The sequence below is a fragment of the Aquarana catesbeiana genome, linkage group LG10 (genome assembly GCF_042186555.1).
Source record: "Aquarana catesbeiana isolate 2022-GZ linkage group LG10, ASM4218655v1, whole genome shotgun sequence".
Lineage (NCBI taxonomy): Eukaryota > Metazoa > Chordata > Amphibia > Anura > Ranidae > Aquarana > Aquarana catesbeiana.
The window spans coordinates 237,935,680-237,960,238 of record NC_133333.1 but is presented as its reverse complement, the minus strand read 5'-3'; the positions used below and the strand labels follow the sequence as shown (position 1 = coordinate 237,960,238).

Below are 24,559 nucleotides of genomic sequence, written 5' to 3'. Positions count from 1 at the left end.
ATTACCCAATGGGATGCACTGGCTAATGCCCTTATTTAATATGCTCTTAAAGCAAACCCATCTCTCCTCCATGTTCTTTGTTCCTAAGATTATATCCCAATGTATGCCTTCTAGCAAGGTTCGTAGTTTAGGGAAGTTGGCTCTTTTGAAATTCAGTGTCTTTGTATTCCCCTTATGTTTCATATTTGTGTGATTTATACTGAAGCCAATTGACCTGTGATCGCTGTTTCCTAAATTGCCCCGTATTTCCACATGCGTGATCAGGTCTGTATTGTTGGTAATCAGTAGATCTAGTAACGCTTTATTTCTAGTTGGTGAATCTACCATCTGACCCATGAAATTGTCCTGCAAGACATTTAGGAACTGGCGAGCCTTAGATGAATGCGTGGTTCCCTCCGCCCAGTCTATGTCTGGATAACTAAATTCCCCTATTATGATGACACTTCCCATCCTTGCTGCTAGTCCAAATTGTGATAGGAGGTCCACCTCCGCTCCTCCCTCAGGTTAGGGGGCCTATAGAATACTCCCAGTATTATTTTCCCCTTAGCTTCATCTCTTTGGAGCTCTACCCATAATGATTCCACTTCCTCCCTAGCTCCCTTAGTGATGTCATCTCTCACATTCACTTGTACATCATTCTTGATATATAGACATACCCCTCCCCCTTTTTTACCCTCCCTATCCCTGCGATAAAGGGAATACCCTCGAATGGTTGCCACACAATCATGAGAGCTGTTGAAACAGGTCTCTGAAATTCCCACAAAATCCAAATCCTCCTTGTACAACAATATCTCTAGTTCACCCATCTTGTCCGTTATGCTCCTGGCATTGACCACTGGTGCACTGGTGCACAATCATGTTGAAACAGGAAGAGGCCATCCCCAAACTGTTCCCACAAAATTGGGAGAATGAAATCGTCCAAATGTCCAAAATGTCTTGGTATGCTGACGCCTTAAGAGTTCCCTTCACTGGAACTAAGGGACCAAGCCCAATCCCTGAAAAATAACCCCACACCACAATCCCCCCTCCACCAAATGATTTGGACCAGTGCACAAAGCAAGGTCCATAAAGACATGGATGAACAAGTTTGGGGTGGAGGAACTTTACTGACCTGCACAGAGTCCTGACCTCAACCCGATAGAACACCTTTGGGATGAATTAGAGTGTTGACATGCGAGCCAGACCTTCTCATCCAACATCAGTGCCTGACCTCGTAAATGTGCTTCTGGAAGAATGGTCAAACATTCCCATAGACACATTCCTAAACCTTGTGGACAGCCTTCCCAGAGAAGTTGAAGCTGTTATAGCTGCAAATGGTGGGCCAACTCAATATTGAACCCTACAGACTAAGACTGGGATGCCATTAAAGTTCATGTGTGTGTAAAGGCAGGCATCCCAATACTTTTAGTAATATAGTGTGTATTGGCTTTAGATATACCCAGCAAATCAATAGCAGAGAATGACTACTGTATATGTAATACTCACTATTCAGCCTTGTTCAATCGTTTGATTCCTGTGTCACTTCTGTAGCATTCACCCATTTGTCTGTAAAAAAGGGTTAAAAATGTATTTTTAATGGCGTACATCAATCAAGGATGCAACAGTGGTCACTAATGCCAAACAACTGTTATAGTATAAAATCATGCCTCAGTCATAAATTGTATTGTGTGATTCACACAACAGATCATCAGTTAGTCACCAAGCTATCAGGACACATGACTTGTAATAAAAGAGAACCTGTTATGCCTTTCCTAGCAAAACACTATGGGGTTGATTTACTAAAGGCAAATAGACTGTGCACTCTGCAAGTGCAGTTTCTCCAGAGCCTAGTAAATGAGCAAAAGCTCTTATGATTTCTATTATCCAATCATGTGCAAGCAAAAATGCATTTTTTTAAATTTTCCTTGCAGGTGATTGGGTATTCTTTGTAAAGTGAAACATGACCTTGTTTACTAAGCTCTGGAGCAACTGTACTTGCAGAGTGCAACTACACTTTGTAAAGTGCACAGTCTATTTGCCTTTAGGAAATCAACCCCTATGTGTACAAAAGCAGACTCATGATATATGCCCTTTTATTAACCCAAATCCACTGCTGTGAGTCCACAGGTGCACTTCAATCAACTCTTCTTTAAGAAGTGACTCAAGGAGCGCGAAAGGCCCCAGACAAGTTTGTTTCTTACAACGAGGTCTCCTCAGTTCCTCAATGTATATGGTAGACATACAAATCTTCCAAACGTTTACATTCCCGCTCACACACGGCAGGTCTACATTGCCTTTTATAGGCTGAAACCTCACACGGTTATTGTAAACAGGCCTGGCTTAGGCTTGGCAGTGGGTACTATCTGACACCAGGGCCATTTAACCCTTCATCAGATAATCCAAACTTCAGGAAGGATCGTGCCACCAGCACATCTACAGGCAGGAATCCCATCGAACTGCTGTAGGTCATGGTGTAAAACACTGTTATACTGCGAGGGAGGTCAGTGAAATAATCAACTTTGTATAAATGATTACCAGCTAGTTCCATTGTGGCTATACAGTTACAAGGGGGTTGATTTATTAAAGGCAAATGGCTGTGCACTTAGCAAGGAAATGTGCACTAGCGCTTAGTAAATGAAATGAAGCTTCACTTTGCAACGAATACCCAATCACATGCAAGGAAGGTAAAAAAAACAGCATTTTTGCTTGCACGTGATTGGATGATGGAAGTCAGCAGAGCTTCACCACATTTGCTAAGCTTCGGCGCAACTGCACTCGCAGAGTGGAACTGGACTTGCAAAGTTCACAGTCTATCTGCCTTTAGTAATTCCCAATCCCCCACCCCCAGCCAATGTGTCAGTTTTATCCAATGAGGATCATTAAAGAGGAAGTAAACTCTCCAACTCTGATGCTTCTTTTCATTTAGTCCATTATAATAATTAATTATCAAACTATAGCCACTGTAATCCAGCCCAAATCGCATATTACTTACTGTGTGAAGAAACTTTAAAAAACTTTTTTCCAGGGGTTAGGCAGCGCCATCTTAAGTATTGTTTTCTGAGACCACAGAGGATTGTATTTCCGCCCTTACATTGAGCACTTCCTGTACTGTTAACCAAGCCTCCTTTTCAATCCAACGTTTCTATGGCAACCCTGCTTCCCTGCTAATAGCTGACTTGTTTTATTTCATAGTATTTACTTGTGGTGATAATCTAGTGTTTGCCTGTGTCAGTCTTATCAGCTTCAGCTGATAAGACTGCAGTAATGCTGTCCAATGCCCTTGTTTACATTCCATGTGATGTCACATGGTCACATGGGGTGTAGGAGGAAGCTGTGAGTGATTATGAAGTCTCCTGGGATTGCAGTGGTGTGTCGTAGGAAATCCTGATAATAGATAGATAAGTACACAGAGTGTGCCGTAAATCAGGGGAGATCTGGGCATGCTCAGTGACGTCATTCTAAAGAACATAAAGGATTACAACAATACTAAGCAGGTAAGGAGACATCTACAAGCAGTGTTCATTAGGATTTTTTATGCTGATTTACATGGGACAAAGTTGTGGGGGAGAATTTACAATCACTTTAAAGCTGCTTGAAAAAAATTCTAATCACCAGTGAGGGGTATATCTACAATCGTATCACTTACCATGTGCCTGTAATTCTCCATGGCACCAAGACAAAGCTGAATATTTCTTATTGGAAAGAAAGAAAAAGAAAAAAAAGTCTCTACAGGTAGAATGGAACAACCAGGAATGAAGAAGGGTTACTCACAAACTTGGTAATATTACTATAAAATTATTTTTAAAAGACCAGATTTAATAAAAATGGGCTTTAAAGTAGAGCTATAGTGACAAATGAACATACATTCATAAGGCTAATATTGGAGCCTGTATGTTACCTTGAAATGCTAATGAAATTGCGCATTTAGTGTGATGTGGCTGAAGCATTATGGGTGGAACTGCATATAGATGTGCGTAGTTCAAAGTTAATCATTGGAGTTTGCTATAGACCACCCAATGTTTATGAGGAGGTGGAGACTCAGCTCTTTGCACAAATGGTAAGGGCGGCAAGGGCTGGGACGGTGATAATTATGGGGGATTTTAACTACCCGGAAATTGACTGGAGTAATAGCACTCCTGGAACAGTTAAAGGGCAAAAATGTATAAACCTATAATAGGGCAATTTTATGGTCCAGTTTATTGAGGCCCCAAATAGGAATGATGCCCTGTTGGACCTGGTAATCTCAAACCATGCAGAGCTTATTACCAATATTCATATAAAGGAACATCTGGGTAGCAGTGATCATAACATGATTTCATTTGATGTTAGCTGTAAGCAAAAAAACACATACAGGAAAGATAAAAACACTTAAGTTTAACAGAGCAAATTTTCCAAGGATGAGGGCTTCTCTCCAAGACTTAGACTGGGAGGGAATATTGGCATTGATGAACATAGAACAGAAATGGGAATTCTTCAAAAAGACTGTATGTGAACTCACTGCAAAGTACGATATATCCCCATGGGCAATAAGTTTAAAAGGCTAAAAATAAAATCTATGTGGCTCACAGCCAAAGTTAAAAAAGCTATAAATAGTAAGAAAAGAGCTTTAAAAAAATATAAAAATGAAGGAACACTATCATCGTTTAAATGTTACAAAGAATATAACAGAATATGTAAGAAAGAAATCAAGGATGCAAAAATTCAAAACGAACGACAGATTGCAAAAGATAGTAGGACAAACCCCCCCAAATTCTTCAAACATATTAATAGTAAAAAGGTCAGGTCTGAGCATGTAGGCCCTTTACAAAATAAAGGAGTGGGTGACTGAGGACAAAGAGAAGGCAAATTTATTAAATACTTTCTTCAGTTCTGTATATACAAATAAGCATGGGGGAGCTCATGTCCATAATGGGGATGGTATTGGCACAGCTTTAAATGATCCACAATGGCTCAAAAGTGATATGGTCCAGAAATATTTAGACAGAATAAATGTGGATAAAGCACCAGGACCAGATGGCATCCACCCACGGATCTTAAAAGAATTGAGCTCTGTCATTTAAAAGCCATTGTATCTAATATTTAGGGGCTCTTTAATGACTGGAATAGTACCCCTGGATTGGCGAAGGGCCAATGTGGAGCCTATATTTAAAAAGGGAACAAAGTCTTTACCAAGTAACTATAGAACTGTTAGTTTAAATTCTATAGTTGGGAAGATACTGGAGAGTTTAATAAAAGACCACATAGACGAGTTCTTGCTGGAAAAAAACATTTTAAGCAACATACAGCATGGATTTATGAAAGACAGAAGTTGTCAAAGAAATCTGATTTCTTTTTATGAAGAGGTAAGTAAAACCTTGGACAGAGGGGTGGCTGTGGACGTGGTATACTTGGATTTTGCAAACGCTTTCGATACAGTTCCCCACACACAGCTCATGTGTAAGATAAAGTCTACAGGCTTGGAAAGATCAATTTGTAAATGGATAGAAAACTAGCTAAAAGATAGATTTCAGAGAGTAGTGGTTAATGACTCTTACTCTGAATGGTCTAAGGTTATCCGTTGTGAACCACAAGGTTCAGTGCTGGGACCCTTACTGTTTAATATCTTTATAAATGATATAGGATCTGGGATTAAAAGTACCATTTCAGTCTTTGAAGATGACACCAAGCTATGCAGTGGAATAATGTCCTTACAGGATGTCTCCAACTTAAAAACCGACCTCAATGTACTGTTTAATTGGGCGATGAGGTTTAATGTTGATAAATGTAAAGTTATGCACTTGGGGGCTAAGCATCATACATACTAGGGAGATTGGTAGTGGAGAAGGATCTGGGGGTTTTGGTAGATCATAAGCTTAATAATAGCATGCAATTCCAAGCTGCGATTTCCAAAGTCCTTTCTTGTATTAAGAGAGGTATGGACTCCAGAGAGAGAGATATAATTTTGCCCCTGTTCAAATCATTAGTAAGACCTCATCTGGAATATGCAGTTCAGTTTTGGGCACCAGTTCTCAAAAAGGATATCGGGGAACTGGAGAAAGTGCAGAGAAGGGCAACCAAACTGATAAGAGGCATAGAGGAGCTCAGCTATGAGGATAGATTAGAGGAACTGAATTTATTCTCTCTTGATAAGAGGAGATTAAGGGGCATATGATCAACATGTACAAATATATAAGGGGTCCATATAGTGAACTTGGTGTTGAGTTATTCACTTTACGGTCAACACAGAGGACAAGGGGGTACTATTTACGGCTAGATGAAAAGAGATTTAATGTCCAAGTACGAAAAGGTTTCTTCACAGTAAGAACTGTGAAAATGTGGAATAGACTCCCTCCAGAGGTGGTTCTGTCCAGCTCAGTAGATTACTGTTAAAAAGGCCTGGATTCTTTCCTAATTGTACATAATATAACTGGGTTCTGACATTTATAGGTAAAGTTGATCCAGGCAAAATCCGATTGCCTCTTGGGGGATCAGGAAGGTTTTTTTCCCCTTGCTGTAGCAAATTGTATCATAATTTGCTGGGGTTTTTTTCCTTCCTCTGGATCAACTGTGGGTATAGGATTGTGTATATGGGATTGTATGATATTATTTTTTTATTTATTAATTTTTATGGTTGAATTAGATGGACTTGTGCCTTTTTCAACCTATGTAACTATATAACTATATAGCTGACACAATGGCAATGTCATCTCTGAGGATCTTCAAGGGAAGCTTCAATGGAACAGGGATGGCTGATTTTATGGCTTCATGTTACGGTATAAAAATTTACCAGGAGGTTGAAGATATTTGGAGTTGGAGGCTGAATGTTGTAAAGGGAGTGTCACAGACAGAGGGGCAACGCTGTATCCTGGCCTAGGCAAACAAGGCCCAGGCCTAGGGCAGCACTTTGCAGGGGGGCAGCACGGAAATAGTCCCTGCCAGCTTATGCTAAACTGTTAGTGTAGCGTCAGTCTTATGGAGCGGACTGGGCTGAGAAGCAAATCAAGCGGCACTGCTTCCGATATGCAGGTGGCCGGCATTCCGCAACTGTGTGTGTGTGTGTGTGTGTGTGTGTGTGTGTGTGTGGGGGGCGCCACTTCTAATTTTGACTGTCCTCTCATCCTGGACCACAAACCTTCCTCACTGTGCTATATGTTTTCTTCTGCACCATTGGCATGGTTGTATCTTCTTAGCCCTCTCCATCAAATTATCAGAAATTTGTGCTTAAAGTAGAACTATGGGCAACACTTTTTTTTTTTCATTTTGGATAGAGTAAGGGAGGGTTATAGCCCCTGTCAGTTTATTTTTTACCATCCCTGTCCCATTGCAGAAATTTACCTTCACTTCCTGCCCCATAGCCAAACAGGAAGTGAAAGGAAATCTATGTAAATGAAGGGAATCCACTGCCCCCCCCCCCCCCCCGGCCCTCAGAACTAGTGTCCCTACTCAAAAATGTCAGGGAGGGTCTTAAACAGCAAGGGGTGTGGCATTGACAGGAAGGGGTGGGTCATATTTAAATTAGAGATGCACGAGTTTAGTAGGCCTAGGACAGCACAAGCCTAAATACACTACTGCAGAGAGGTCTATATACACTGAGAAAAGGACAGTTCAGTTGACTGAAAAAGCATACCTGATGTAGATGGGCAGCAGAGGTTACTAAAGGTAAAGCATAGCAGGCCTGATGACTGAGCAAAGACATAGTTGTCACAGAGGTAGGGTTACTAGATGACAGGGAAAGTTTTCGAGTGCACTGGAGTCTAAGGGAGCATTGGGGGCGCTATATCACACTGGATGTTCTAGACTGCACTAGAGTCTCAGGGCGCACAGGGGTGCACTGGGGTCACTAGATGACACTAGATGTTCTTGGGTGCACTGGAGTCTTGGGCACACTCAGGTCACTAGATTACATTAGATGTTCTGGGGTGTATTGGAGTCACGAAATGCACAGGAGGTCACTAGATTGCACTTGGCTTGCCTTGCTCCTGTCCCGCAGACCCGCACCTGAGGCTCCGGCCACTCGGCTCAGCCTTGCACCATGACATCACACGACATGCTCAGACATCGCCTCCGCCAGACCCGCCTCCTGCTGGCGCTACCTAAACACACTGTAGCAAGCACCCAGATGGTCTCGGCCGGCCCTCGGACTGGTACTGCGCATGCTGAGCCGAGCGTCACAGCCATATTTTTTACTGCCAAACTTTTTTCTGTAACTGGCATTTACTGGCAGGAGAAAAGTGCCTGTTTTTTACTGGCTGCCAGTAAAAATGCTGACGATTGGCAACACTGCTTGCCCCTCCCCCGGGCAGTGACTGGACAGTGAACAAAGAGGCAGCAAACTGATGAGCTCATCTCTCTGTCACTCTCTGGCTCCCTTTGCTGCATTTCACTCCCCCAGTCTAATACCATGTCAGATTCAGGAACTTCACATTGCTTTCATGAAATAAAATGTTTAATGATGTTATAATACCTTTTATATCTTCCTGAAGTTCCGTTTAAAACGAATGCTATATCTTATAAAGGGTAATATAATCTTCAGATTTGCAAGTCTTAAGTGCAACCCTGTAATGTGCTGTCTAACAATGTTATCATATGCATTTCAGCACCTTGTTTCAGCTGAATGTGACATGCCTGGCCTGCACTAATCCTGACCATACAAATCAGCGGCAGTGTCCTTGAGTCCAGGCGCTGTATATACAGTTGTGTTTAAAGGTATTATCCCCCCTGACCTTCTGCTGCTCCATAGGGCTCGGGTAACCCAGCGGGGATTGACAATCATGTCATCAATGGTGTCCAGACTGGTTCCAGGTTGATACTTAACTATGCTAGCTACAATACAACAATGTATACACAGGGCCAGATCTACGTCTCAGGAGCCTTTAAGCCCCTTTCACACTTATACGACTTCAAAGTAGCACGATTTTACTGCGATTTCGTGGCCGCGGTTTTGCCGCAATTTGGGAGCAGTACTATTTTGTACGACTTTGCCACAACTTTGGCATTAACAAATGAAAACATACATGGTGTGAGGCTTGTGCTTACAAAGTCATACTGAAATCGTGTCTATATTATTCAGGTACGATTTGCATGCTACTTGAGGGTTTAACATTGAGGTCTATGGAGTACAAATCGTATGGAAGTTGGACCAAAGTAGTGCAGGGACTACTCTGAAGTTGGCACGACTTAAAGTCGTGCCAATATGAATGGTAGTCATTGAAAATCATGGAGAATGACCTGTCATACGATTTTGCGGCCGCAAAATCGTGGTAAAATAGTGCGACTTTGAAGTCGCACAAGTTTGAAAGGGGCCTAAGACTCCTTTCACACTTGTGCGACTTCAAAGTCGCACGATTTTACCGCGATTTGGGATCAGTACTACTTTGTACGACTTTACAGGGTTGGGATTTACAAAAGCTGCTTGTGCTTACAAAGTTGTACTGAAATTGTGTCTATATTATTCAGGTACGATTTGCATGCTACTTGAGGGTTTAACATTGTGGTCTATGGACATCAACTTGCATGGAAGTTGGACCAAAGTAGTGCGGGGACTACTTTGAAGTACTATTATTATTATTTGCTCTTTTTGGTCTGTTAAACATACAATTGGAAGCATTTTGTCATATTTGTTTGATATGAGCAAAACATTTTTGAAATACATATGTTTTGAATTACCTGATTTAATTATTTGTGATTCTGTTTGGGCTTTCCTGTGATTCACACACACTCCTGCCACAGTGCACAGCCAGCAGGATGACACCACAATTCCATACTGCCAATATGCAATATGTAAAGCCTCGTAAGCACAGTAGGATTGTTGGCCAACCGAGCGTCTGATTTTTGTCTTAAGGGTGTGTGTCTGGATCTTGTCTTGCATACTAACGGTACACAATTGTTGTGCCACAAACACGAACGTAGTGACGTACTGCAAGGAAGTTCTGCTCTTGAGCGCCACCCTTTGGGCCCCTTCTGCTAATTTCGTGTTTGGTGAGCACTGATTCTGAGCATGCGTGTTTGTACTTTTGACTATTGTGTGACGGATTTGTGTACTGACCATACGAAAATCTGATGTCAAATTGTTGTCCACCGAAAATTTACTAGCCTGTCATCCAACATTTGTTGGCCGAACGTTGGACAACAGTTGTCAAAAGGAGCGTACTAATGGTCAGATTTTAGGACAACAGTCTGTCAACAGACAACCCCCTTCCAACAATCGTATCGTGTGTATGAGGCTTTAGATTTGCAGCATGATTGGCTCCCCCCCCCCACACAAAAAAAATACAATAAATAATTGTCTTTTTTTTTTTTCACTTGCAATGTGGCTAGAAAATGTGACTATTGCTTGATGAGTCAAATCCCTATCACTAATGCCGCGTACACACAAGCAGACACACACATCAGAGTAGACTCTGACAGTCTTTTCGACTGAGTTCTGCTGAAACGGACTTGCCTACACACGATCACACCAAAGTCTGATCGTTTAGAACGCGATGACTTACGACGGGACTAGAAAAAGGAAGTTCAATAGTCAGTAGCCAATAGCGTTTTTGGTCCGTCGGACTAGCATACAGACAAACGGTTTTCTCGATAGGGGTTGAGTCCGTTGGAAAGATTTGAAACATGTTCTATTTCAAAGGTCCATCAGAATTTTTGAAAGAAAAGGTCCGATAGAGCCCACACACGATCGGAATGTCTGACGGAATGATTCCGATTGTGCTATCACTTGTTTTGTTTTCTAAAAAAAACAGCATGTTGGATCAGGCAATTTTGATTGCGGCACGAACATCTTCTTTCTCTCAAGATGCCTTATTTTATCATTCTGCCCAAATTTTTTTAATTAGTTCTGCTTGGACCGCGAAGAAGGTGACACACCCCGAAAGCTTGTCCTGAAAATATTGTATGTTAGTGCAAATTAAAATATTATCACTAAATATTATTGTAATTGTGCAGTCTGCCCTGTCTGTAAACTCTCGGCGCTATATAAATCCTGCATAATAATAATAATATCACAGACAGTACTTAATTGTTTCTGTCACAAGTGCACTAATATGGCTACAATCCCCTCAAGCAAAATTGTGGCACGAAAATCTTTTGTTGCAGCTAGCATACTAATGTAATAAATGAATGGCCAAGAATTTTTCAGCTTAAAGCGGAGTTCCACACAAAAATGGAACTTCCGCTTTTCGGAACCCTCCCCCCCTCCGGTGTCACATTTGGCACCTTTCAGGGGGGAGGGGGGTGCAGATACCTGTCTAAGACAGGTATTTGCACCCACTTCCGGCATAGACTCCCATGGGAGTCAGCAGCTGCAGTATTTGTAGCTGCTGGCTTTTAATATTTTTTTTTTTTGGCGGTGTGGGTGGACCCCTGCTTTAAAGCAGAGTTCCACACTATTTTTTTCACTTTGGTCCCAGGCATTGCTTATCGCTATGCCATCAATGTTTGGGAATATTTTTTTCCCAAAGTTTAATTAACTTTAGGCTTCCTAAAGTGTTGCGAGGTACATCATATCCTCCCGCCTGTTGGCTCCTGGGATATGTGTGTCATCAATCCCAGGAGCCAATGGGCATCCTCCGTGCCACACCGAGTGCGCCTCACTTTCTTCACGCTGCACAGGCGCAAGATCGGGAGGTGCATGCTGGGTAGCCAGCTGCACCATATCCCCAAAGAAAGACCGACCAGGCTTCAGTTGCCCACACTGAAGATGTAAGCCTACAGGATCAAGAGGGGACAGTGAGTAACATTGGAATTACAGTAAAACGAGCATAATGCGGTCCGGAAACGTGCTTGTAATCCAAAGCACTTGTATATCAAAGCAAATTTCCCCATAAGAAATAATGGAAATTCAAATGATTCCACAACCATTTATTCATAAGTACTTCAGTTTATAGTCCATATGAAAAGATCATAGCAATGTGATAGGATGTGTAACCATAAAATGTCCATCCACAAATGGAAGCTTCCACAAGGGGATTAGAAGCAAAATCTAGCAGGAGCTCCAGAGTATAAAAGAGAAGAGAGGCGCCTCTAAGTGTAGCATCATGGTTACATTTATTGAAGGTACAACATTTAGCAACTCACATGGCTGATGATTAAAAGAGGCACATCTAAGTATGCAGGCATCCGGGGTAAAGTTGTCCACATAGACCGTCCTCCACACCGCCGGCTCTCACTGCTGTCAGTCTGCAATCGTGACCGGGAAGACTACCCTGCAGTAGAGCGATCTGAAAGCGAGGCTTGAAGCGCTCGTGGAGCGCAGCGTAGAAGGGACGACGTCAATGGCGGTGAGGAGGACGGTCTATGTGGACAGCTTTACCCCGGATGCCTGTATACTTAGATGTGCCTCTTTTAATCATCAACCATGTGAGTTGCTAAATGTTGTACCTTCATTAAAGCGGGGGTCCACCTATCTATCGTTTTTTTTTTTTGAGTTCATTCACAAACTTTTCTTCTCAGCATTACATACTCACATATTGTGTGTAATATGTCCGCCTGTGTCAGATTTCGTCGGAAAGAATAACTTATATTATTCACTGCAGGCGGTTTCCATCTTCATTGTGGGCATTTGAAGCCCACAAGCATTTATTTCCTGGATGTGGTGAATGCTGTGCTCCCAGCATTCACCGCTCATTCCTGCACATGCTTAGTGGCATCCTGGGAAGCCTGAGACTAGCTCCCAGGAGTCTGGGAGAGACTAGAAACACGCCTACTCCCACGGGAGGAGAACCAGGAAGTGCAAAGAAGAATAGAAAAATAAAAGGTAATTAGGAGGATTTAAGTTTTTTTAAACGGCATGTCAGCATCTAGGCAAGGAAGAGAATACATACAGATATTGTTCAAAATTTGGGTGGAACCCCGCTTTAAATGTAACCATATTGCTACACTTAGAGACGCTTCTCTTCTCTTTTATACTCACTAGTTGTGACATGACGCTACTTGTATATCAAGATATCGCTTGTATATCAATTCACAATTTATGTAAAAATGTTGCTTGTCTTGCAAAACGCTCTCAGACCAAATTACTCTCAAACCAAGGTTTTACTGTACAAATGATTACTGTACATATGCAGCTTATTCCAATTTGCATGGCATTAGCTGCGACTATCACAGGGGATACTCTTTAAAAAAAAAAAAAATGGCTGTAGCTCCGCTTTAGGTGCGTGTCTAATTATTCTCTGTGCTGGTCTGGCTCCACCAAAAATGAGGTCTACTGCCCTGCCACACACGGCTGTGCTGTGTAAAAGAACTCTTTAAAGCGTAACTCCACTTATGTTGAGAAAAAAAAACATTCCCCTCTGGGTGATCTATGTACATTGCAAGGATTTTAACAACCTTTGTTGCAAATTCCTACCTTTTGTTTTTTCTGAAGAAGTCCTTGTATGTTTGTCTGTGCCTCTGGGCTTAGTGAATCTAATGGGAGTGGTTTCATAATTATCAATCAGCTGTGCATCTGCAGAGCACTAATGAGGAAAGCTGCTGGGCCTGCATCCCTTTAGACATGTTCCTATTGGAAATATCTCACCAAAAATGACATTTTTGTTGTAGGGGATGCCTGAAATCTGACTTTTATCTTAGGCAGACTTCTGGGAAAATTGGTGAGCCAATCACACAAGCAGGTAATGATCTTTCTGGGGAGTGGTCAGTCACATTCTGTGTACAGAACAACTCCATGTAGCCATATTGCAATGCATTTATAAAAAATTACCCCCCCCCCCGGATATGTTATTTCCTGCTTGTGTGATTGGCTTACTGATTTTCCCAGAAGTCTGCACTAAGTCAGATTTTTGACATTCAATGCAACGAAAATTTAATTTTTGGTGAAATACTCTTAAAGGGAAATCCGGTCTAAAGGGATGCAGATTCTGCCACTTTCCTCATTGGAACCCTACAGGTGAAGCAGCTGACTGATAATGCTAAATACACTACTATTAGATTCGGTAGCTGGAGGACGCAAACCCGGAAGGAAGACCGGGGGAAGATGTCAGCCCTCTCAGCGATGACAGTGCGGCGCTGGAGGGCTTCACTCTAAGGTAAGTCTCTCATAATGTGCTAGTATGTGATGCATACTAGCTAGCACATTATGACATTGCCTTGCAGGGGATTTTTGTTTTCCATCGACTGTGGTTTACTACTGCTTTAAGTAGTGAATGTGTATTGATCATTTTGAAGAATAGCAATATATTTTAGCGTCACTTTAAGCGCTTGCACGGCTGGGCGAAACAACGTTACCTTACGTCGCTTCGCCTTTTGGCCACTAGTGGCGCGCCGCCAGAGGAGCGTGTGCCCACGGTGTGTGTCTGCAGCTGACGTGAGTGCCCGGCGGGTTCCTGCAATCGCTCGTGACAGAGCGAGAACCGGGATCTGTGTGTGTAGACACACAGATCCCGGTTCTTTCAGGGGAGAGGAGACAGATTGTGTGTTCACACTATGTATGAATACCGATCTCTCTCTCCTCCTAGACAATCCCATCCCCCCACAGTTAGAACACACACAGGGAACACAGTTAACCCCTTGATCACCCCCTAGTGTTAACTCCTTCCCTGCCAGTGACATTTACACAGTAATCAGTGCATTTTTATAGCACTGATCGCTGTAGAATTGTCAATGGTTTCAAAAATGTATCAAAAGTGTCCGATGTGTCCGCCATAATGTCGCAGTCCCGATAAAAATCACAGATAGCCACCATTTCTAGTAAAATGATAAAAAATAAAAATGCCCTAAATCTATCCCCTATTTTGTAGACGCTATAACGTTTGCGCAAACCAATCAATATACGCTTATTACAATTTTTTTCTACCAAAAATATGTAGCAGAATATATATCGGCCTAAACTGAGGAAAAAAAATTAGTTTTTTTGTTAAAAAATTGTGGGATGTTTATTATAGCAAAAAGTAAACGATATTGTGTTTTTTTCAAAATTGTCGCTCTTCTTTTGCTTATAGCGCAAAAAATAAAAACTGCAGAGGTGATCAAATACCACCAAAAGAAAGCTCTATTTGTGGGAAAAAAAGGACGTCAATTTTGTTTGGGTACAGCGTTGCACGACCGCGCAATTGTGCAGTGCCGAATCACAAAAAATGTCCTGGTCATTGAGCAGCCAAATCTTCCTGGGCTGAAGCAGTTAATGCTTTTGACAAACGCATCATATATGTCACTTATTTTGATAATTATAACACTTTTAGTACCAAGTCTGGTTACTGTACATTTCGGGCCATCTGTGCCAAAATAGTGTTGCTATAGGCTGCAGAATGCTATTTAATCCATTCCAGTATCTGTATTTTGAGGAAAGGCTTTTGCTAAACACACAGATCTGTATCTCCGCTCTCACTGATTCAGAATGCTCTGCAGATGCTCTCTTGTAAAACATTAGCAGATGTGAGTGTCCAAAGCTCACAGATCCCTTAGAACGCTTCCAGTTGAAAATGTTCTTTTATGTGCCATTTTGGCGACGATTCTTACGTACACTCCGTCTCGTAACAGAAAACTGTGCTGGCATCATTTAAGGATAATTCCACCTAAAACCTAAGATTCGGTGATGGGTGCACTCCAGAGAATTTAAAGTATACCGTGAGGCTTTTAATATCAATCTGAAAGTGTATATCAAGGCAAAATAAAAAAAATATTTAGTACATCTCTAGTATAAATGCACATTTCCTCATGTTTATCCTTTTAAGCACAATGCAATTACAGAAAAATAACTAATGTCGTGGTGCCATCATTCACTCTGATGGGTGAATATACCTAAATGTATACCTAAATATGATATACTTAAAGTGTAAGTAAACCCCCCTATCGTTTCCAGCCAAGGAAGCTGCCATCTTTGCCTCTGTTTAGTCTACAACTGCCATGATGCTGCACATGTGATCAGTTTAGACACCAGCCATTGGATGGCTTGACAGTTTGGTTGAGAGCACAACCAATGGGAGTGTTACATTTCCGGCACGTGCCGGAAATGAAACTGCTTTATGGATGGGTGTACTTCCGCTTTAAATGGCAATTACAGAAAAAATAACTATTGCTGCTAGAGTTCTCCTAGCTTCCTCTTTGATGTGACAACATAGCTCTGAAATTAACAGCACGTGGTGTCAGCCCTGCCTACTGAATCATTTCTGATGGATTAGAAAGAACAAAGACCCCTCCTCATCTCCTCCCCCCTCCTGATTTCCATAACCCCTTTTTTACATGGTAGTATCCACTTTATACTTTTGCCACAATGACATTATTTCAAAGGAAAAGTCCATCCTAATGCCGCGTACACATGATAGGATTTTCCGACAACAAAATCCATGTTTTTTTTTCTGACGGATGTTGGCTCAAACTTGTCTTGCATACACACGGTCACACAAATCTTGTTGGAAATTCCGAAGGTCAAGAACGCGGTGACGTACAAGACGTACGACGAGCCGAGAAAAATGAAGTTCAATAGCCAGGGCGGCTCGGCTCTTCTGCTTGATTCCGAGCATGCGTGGAACTTTGTGCGTTGGAATTGTGTACACACGATCGGAATTTCCGACAACAGATTTTGTTGTCGGAAAATTTGAGATCCAGATCTCAAATTTGGCGTGACGGAAATTCTGATGGAAAATGTCCGATGGAGCCTACACACGGTCGGAATTTCCGACAACAAGCTCCTATCAAACATTTTCCGTCGGAAAATCCGACCGTGTGTACGTGGCATAACACTAAAATCGCTACATCTTTAGACATCCACAATCTAACATTAACCTATCTAACACTGTAAAGAAGAAATCAGTATACATACCTTTTCTGAAGCCGATCCGGTCCAATCCCACGCTGAGTTGTCAGCGGCAGATTCGCTGTGGAGGCGGGTGCAGAGGACACATCCCACAACGGAAGCCCCATAGTAACTCCATGGGTGACGTCACTCCCCATTCATTTCATAGCCGTTGTCAGCTGTGTCCTCTGCAGAGCTTCCACCGCTGGAGACCGGAGCGGCTTCAAAAAGGGTATGTATAGTGATTTCTCCTTAACGGGGTTAGATAGGTTAGTGTTAGATCGTGGATGTCTATAGATGTAGGGATTTTAATGTTAGACTGGACTTTTCCTTTAATTGTATTTTTTTCTATTATGCGGGAAAAAACATAAATTTTTATGAAATAATTATTGAAAAGTCTGTCTGATGTGCATAAATGGTCTTAAAGTGTAAGTAAACACCCCCCCCCCACTATCGTTTTCAGTCAAGGAAGCTGCCATCTTTGCCTCTGTTTAATCTACAACTTGCCATGGTGCCGCACATGTGATCAGTTATGACACCAGCCATTGGATGGTTTGACAGTTTGGTTGAGAGCACAAGCAACGAGAGTGTTACATTTCCGGCACGTGCTGTAAATGAAACTGTTTTATGGATGGGTTTACTTTCGCTTTAAGGTCACACTAAACTCTGGTTTACCACTTGAGCTCTGGAAGGTTTTACCCCCTTCATAACCAGGCCATTTTTTGCTATTTAGCACTGCACTATTTCAACTGGTAATTGCACGGTCGTGCAACACTGTACACAAACAAAATGTATAATTTTTTTTCACAGAAATAAAGCTTTCTTTTGGTGGTATTTGATCACCACTGCGTTTTTATATTATATAAACAAAAAAAGACAGGAAAAAAAAACAATTCTCCATACATTTTGGCCAAAATGGTAAAAAAAATCCAGATAAGTGTATATTGCTTGGTTTGCATGTAAGTTATAGCGTCTACGAACTATGGTATATGTACAGTGAAACCTCAGATTATGAGCATAATCCGTTCCAGGAGTATGCTCGTCATCCAATGTACTCACATATCAAAGCGAGTTTTCCCATTGAAGTCAATGGAAACGAAAATAATTTGTTCCACATTGACTTCAATGGGAATCAATACCACATACGGCCAGAGGCGGGGGGTGTCGAAGAGCCTAGGAAATGGCTAAAAAGGCCCGAGGGACACTTCAGTGGACCTCGGCAAACCTCGAAAAGACTCCGTTCACGAGCCTTTCCGAGGTTTGCCGAGTTCAGCCGAACTGTCCTCGGACCTTTCCGTGCATTTCCGAACAGAGCCCATCGGCGACTTTCGGCTCTGCTCGGCTCCGGCGCCCCCCACCTCAGGCCAAAAGGGGTACTGCACACCGCTTTTGGCCTGAATCCTGCTCGTTTTGCGAGACAACACTCGCAAACCGAGTTAGGAATTTTAGAAATACAGCGCTCATTAACCGCGTTACTCGCAAACCGAGGTTCCACTGTACTGGATTTTTTTATATTACTAATGGCAGTGATCAGCGAGTTATAGTGGGACTGGGATAGTACAACGGGCAATCTGACACTGAGTGGGAGCTGACTAACTGCCACTGACATCCCCAGTGACACGAATACAGTGATCACTGCTAATACTATGCACTGTCACAGTACTCATGACACTTGCTGGGAAGGAGTTAACATCTTGGGTAATCAAGGGATTAAAAGTGTGCCTAAGAATGTGTAATGTTTGCTGATTTTTACTAAATATCTCTTTGTTTCTTATCCCTGCTTTGCAGGAATAAGAAACAAAGAGATCTTTCCCTCTGTACAGAGCCCTGTGTTGATTGTCAACACAGGGCTCTGCGCTGTGATTGGACACAGCAGTTTAGCAGGTCTCAGCCATGAATCATTTGTGGAGAGCTGGTGACAGACTCCCGCTGTGTACAATCACAGCCGGTGTCGGTGGGAGGGGGCACGCATGTGTGCACCCTAAACCCAGAAACAGGCAGCAACGTACCAGTACGTCACTTTGCCTGTACGGGCTGCCTGTCCACAGCACATTGTGAGTGGGCAGTCAGTAAGTGGTTAAAAAAATATCTTATTCACATTTGTATTCCTAACTCAAAAAGTCCCGTCTATTGCTCTCAGCCTCCTCCAAATCTCCAAACGCCTTTTTTTTTTTTTTTTTTGCTGTTGTGATCCAACTTCCTGTTAGAGGGTGGCTACGTTCGTCCACCATGGTCCCACTGAAAGTAGGAATGTAGCCTCCCTGTTTTGCTCGCTCCTGAGATGGACTAAGAACTATAGACTATGGGATATATAATGTGCATAGAGCAGCGCACATGATCACAACTAACATGCACTGCTCGTTCCAAACATTGGAAGTGAGGAGGAAAAGGAGGGGTTCAGGAACTCACAGAGGACATCACAAGGAGACAAGAAAACAGAATTAGAGACCATTTCATAAAAGCTAGATTATAGGTCCAACAAGTAGTGAAAGTGTATAGATTTTTTTTTTAAGAACAAGGATATTATTATTATTATTATTTATTATACAGGATTTATATAGCGCTGACAGTTTACGCAGCGCTTTACAACTTGAAGGTAGACAGTAAAAATACAATACACTTTAATACAGGAGAAATCAGAGGGCCCTGCTCCTTAGAGCTTACAATCTAGGATGGAGGGTCAAGAGATACAAGAGGTAATAACTGTGGGGGATGTGCTGATGGAGAAATTAAATGTACAGTTGTTAGTTGGGTGCCAGATAGGCTTCTCTGAAGAGATGAGTTTTCAGGAAACGTAGGAGTAGGAGATAGTCGGACAGATTGGGGTAGAGCATTCCAGAGGATTGGAGAGGCTCGAGAGAAGTCCTGGAGGCGAGCATGGGAGCTAGAGAGCAGGAGGTCTTGGGAGGAGCGAAGAGGAAGATTTGGTTGGTATTTTAAGACCAGGTTAGAGTTGTAGCTGGGGGCCAGGTTGTGGATGACTTTGTAAGTTACTGTAAACCCCTATACACACTATTAGATTTTCTGCAGATTTTTGTCTTCAGATTTACCAAAACCATATAATATGAGGTCAAACCTTAAGAGTTTTAATTTGTATGCAATCAGGCAGGCCCTTGCACTACACGGTTTTGGTAAATCTGAAGACAAAAATCTGCAGAAAATCTAAATCATGGATTTATTTCCGACGGATGTTGGCTCAATCTTGTCTTGCATAAACACGGTCGCACAAATGTTGTCGGAAATTCTTAACGTCAAGAATGCGGTGACGTACAACATGTGGAGGGAATTGCAGTAGTCAAGGCGAGAGATGACCAGGGAGTGGATTAGAAGCTTTGTGGTGACCTTGGTTGGGAAGGGGCGTATCTTGGAGATGTTGCGGAGGTTGAGGTGGCAAGATTTGGACAGCTATTGGATGTGGGACCGAAAGTATAGTTCAGAGTCCAGCATTACACCTAGGACCTTGGCACAGGGGCATAGGTTGATAGTTGAGCCGTTGATTTTGACAGGGAAATCAGGGGAAGTGGCACGTGGGGGGAGGAAATATTATGAGCTTGGTTTTGGATAGGTTGAGTTTGAGGAAGTGATGTGACATTCAGGCTGATATATCTGTTAGTAAGTTGGTGATGCGTGAGGAGACAGATGGAGTAAATTGGGGGGTGGAGAGGTAGATTTGTGTGTCGGCTGCGTAGAGCTGATATTGAAAGCCATGGGAGGCAATCAACTGACCCAGGGAGGAGGTGTAGATTGAGAAAAGGAGAGGTCCAAGAACAGAACCTTGAGGGACCCTGATGGAGAAAGGAAGAGGAGAGGAGGAAGTAGAGTTGTAAGTGACACTGAAGGAGCGGTGGAATAGGTAGGATGAGAACCAGCGAAAGAGTACAGTCACAGAGACCAAAGGAGTGGAGTTTTTTGAGGAGGAGGGGGTTGGCTATTGACTATTGTTTAGTCTTGCTAAAGCCACTGCCCTGCCCCTGTTTTTTCCCTGTCATTGGAGCACCCCCATATAGTCAATATGCATACTTTTTTTATAAAAGTCATAAAAGTATATTTTTATAGGTTCTGCAGAGAGCAGTAACATAAATGCAGCCCCCAGGGCCCTGACATCCTGGGCTCATAGGTAGAGGGTTAAATAATGGCTGTGATTCAACCCAGAAGAAGACCAGCACTGAGTTGCAAAGAGGTGAGTCTACAGGAGACAGTGCCAATGGAAGATACAGGGTGAGTATTGGAGCGAGAGAAGCTTTTTTATATGTAAGGCCAATCAATTGAATATAAAGAAATACACTGGAGTCCAGTGTTAAGCTACCTACAAACATTGGACATTGCAAGCAGGTCTGGTTGCCAAACAAGTGTTCTTAGGAACAATCATTATACAAATACGATAGTTCACATCAGGAAAATGTGCACGCTTGTGCCTATGGAGGAAGGAGGGGGAGTGCAATGGCGCTGGATGTCTTGTGGGGGAAAACAACAGCAATCAGCCAAGAAAGTCCACCCCAGCCAAGCGAACTTTCCCTAAGCAAACTCAGCCAAGGGGCAGATGGGAAGTCTACAGACATACACACGTTCCCAGGATCAACCGTGAGCATTCCCCAGTCCAACCAGTTAAGGCTAAAGTTCTTTTATGTCTGTTGGAAACTTTAGGTATCATGCACACAGTCATGTACACTTGGCTTGGATAAGCTAGTCTAAAAAGTGTCAGATTTAAGAAGTGTTTACAAAGCATTTATGAAGCTTTGTGGGGCTTTCTTGAACTCCTTAAAGTGAATCTGTACTCATGTCAGCTGATATAAACCAGAACTAGAATGTTAGTGTAGGCGTGAGGACACTGTTATCTACTAGAGCTCTCTGGAAGCTATAAAGTCTGAGGTGTTCTAGTATGCAAATATTGACTTCAACTAGAAAGTCAGCATTTGGTCCAGCCCCCTGTCTTCCTAATTGAATTACATATTAAAGCATGCTGTTTTTTAAGGTTCCCTTAAGCAGCTCTCTAGAACAGGGATCTCCAAACTTTCCTAACAAAGAGTCCGTTTCCTGTCCTTCAGATTTTAGTGGGGCCAGAGAGAGTAAACAATGCCCTATCTTTAGTGTCAGTGGAGGAATAGTGCCCCATCTTTGGTGTTAATGGAAGGAATTGTGCCCCATCAATGGTTTCAGTGGGAGGAGCTTTGCCCCATTCATTGGTGTCAGTGGGAGGAATTATGTTTGTTGCTGGTGTCAGTGGATGAAAGAGTGCTCCAAGGACTGGATAAAAGCAAGCAAAAGGCTGCATCCAGCCCCAGGCCACAGGTTGAAGACCACTGCTCTAGGAGATAGCTGAGCCAGCAACAGCACTCCAATGCCAGTGTACAACATTGGGCATGAGCACAGACACAATCTAAGCTCAAGTCTGCGAACAGTGAATACAGATCTTAGTGGAAGTACTTACTATAGCAATAAACAAGTTTTTAGCAGACTTCAGCAAGCCTTTTAAATAAGGCCTGTGCATATAATGTCTTGACTTGCCAATAAAAGGACATTTTCCAATTAAAGTTTGTTCAGTCGGGTGGCTAGCCACAGCTTGAATTTTCGACCCATTCCTTCTGGCCAGTTGTACTCTAAAGCCACGTACACACGATCCGATTCTCAGATGGGAAATGTGTGATGACAGGCTGTTGGTGGAAAATCCGACCTTTTGTACGCTCCATCGGACAATTGTTGTCGGATTTTCTGCGGACAAATGTTGGATGGCAGGTTTTAAAATTCTCTGCGGACAAATGTCTGTTGTCGGATTTTCGGAGCGTGTGTACACAAGTCCGTCAGTCAAAAGTCCAAAGTACAAACGCGCATTCTCGGAAGCAAGGACGAGCCAGAAGCGGTCGGTCTTGTAAACTAGCGTTCGTAATGGAGAATTACCATTCGTGACGTGGCAAATTATGAAATCTCTAAATGCAGCGCATAATTCTCTTCTTTAATGGGATAATAATGAAGCTGCTTTGCTGGTGATACTGATGGAGTTATTGCAAACACATTTTCAAAGGCTTTTTTCTCTAGTGATATCAAGAATAATATTATTATGCTTTTCTTTTTTTTCTTTTTGGGGCAAGTTACCACAACACCATTATCCCATGGTTTTTAAGATCAAAGATACAACTATGTTGAGGTCCCTTGTTAATTTTACATTTACATTTTAAAATGTAACTGCCTATCATTTGAAGTAAAACACATAGCCAAGTATTATTCTACACAATTTTTTTTATTGTGCATTAAAAAATAAAACAAATAAGACATGCTATCTGCCAACAGAACTTAACCAAAAAGTGCATTCTATGCATCCAAAAATATAGAAAATATAACAAATCAAATCATTATTATTCAACCAAAAAATAAAATGAAAGCCTCATGCATGTGTCCTGCTTCTTAATACAGGGGTCAACAATGCCAAGAGTTGGTGAAAGCATAATTCCAAAAAACATCCGGATTATTTTCTTGGAGCTCCCGCAGCAAAGGCATATGACATAATTTGTCACGATTAATAAAGCAACCAATTTTTGGTCCAAGAACTCCTCCTCCTCCTGTTCTTGGACTGGACTTGGGTCAAAGCAATAACTGCAAGGCCAATAATAAATAACATGTTATCTCCTCCGATTCCACAACATGTCTGGTTGACGAACGGCCGTTCAGAAACGAACTGAAAAGCACGAAATGAAAAGCGCAAAATGAAAAGCGCGAATCAACACTCAAACTTCTACTAACACGAAATTAGCAGAAGGAGCCCAAAGGATGGCGCTAAAGTATGTCACTACGTTCATGTTTGTTGGCCGTCAATTCCTTGCCGTTTGTACGCAAGACGAAATCCAGGCACACGCCTTCGGACAAAAGTCAGAGGTTTTGTCTGCGGAAAATCCGATCGTGTGTACGAGGCTTAACTCTCATGTGACTGTGCTAGTGCGTTGTGATTAGCTGTCACATGGGGGGAAAGAAATTGAATTTGATAACACATATATGAGATTTTCTGTAGTTCAGTGGACTCCAAACTGTGGCCCAGGGGCCAAATGTGGTCCTTTTTTTGCCTTTATCCTATTCCACCAACTGACACCAATGATGGGGCACCACTCCCCCTATTGGCACCATAAATGGGGCACTATTTTTTTCATAAAAAACAATGATGGGGGAATGATGCTGGGCATTTTCTACACCCACTAGCCACACTCCGGCCCCCCCTAAAGCCTGAAGGACAGTAAATTGGCCCTTTGCTTAAAAAGTTTGAAGGCCCAGATGTAGTTCTACTTAAGTCCACATGCACACTGGACTATTAGCCCCAGACCCCAGTGCATGAGATTCTGGAGTTTTGGTGCGGGCGTAAGGCACAGGAGCACTGACCAGCTTTATGCGGTAGACTGTTAAACTCTATGAGAGGCTGAAAGCTGCTGGGGCTGGAAAGGACTGGACGGTTAGGTTTAGGGCAATATGCGCCCAGAGAAAAATTCCCAGAATGGAAGCATTTGCCCCTGAGTGCATACTGCCCATGGCAACCTCTCAGTTGGGAAAAAAAACAAACCCAACAAATATTATTGCTATAGGCAACACAGACATTTCCTCTCAGACAGATTTATCCAGGAATTCTTTTCTTTCCTGTCCAGAACAAGGAAAACGGGACAGATTTCTATAGATGGAAAAGGAAGACGGGAACTTTTGGGAGGTCGAAGGGATTTCAGCTGATGTTCTCGAGAGGAATAATTATCAAGGCATGCAAATTTCCTTCATAAAGCCAGTGACCTAATCAGCGAATAGAGAGGAAAACGCAGGAAATGATTGAAGCTAATCTCTCCCAGGCTTACCATAAATGCTTTGCAGTAGATTTTTTTCTGCCCAATTACCTCTGTGTACATTGTG

At 42.4% G+C, this 24,559-nt stretch overlaps 1 protein-coding gene across 1 annotated transcript in view; it reads right to left on the bottom strand.

The window, feature by feature from the left end:
• Positions 1–24,559, bottom strand: part of CDON (cell adhesion associated, oncogene regulated) — a 220,078-nt gene that overhangs the window by 173,454 nt on the left and 22,065 nt on the right. Inside the window, exon 2 of the mRNA XM_073603479.1 lies at positions 1,486–1,545. The gene's annotated coding sequence lies outside the window, so the exon portion shown is untranslated. The remainder of the gene's footprint in view (positions 1–1,485; positions 1,546–24,559) is intronic.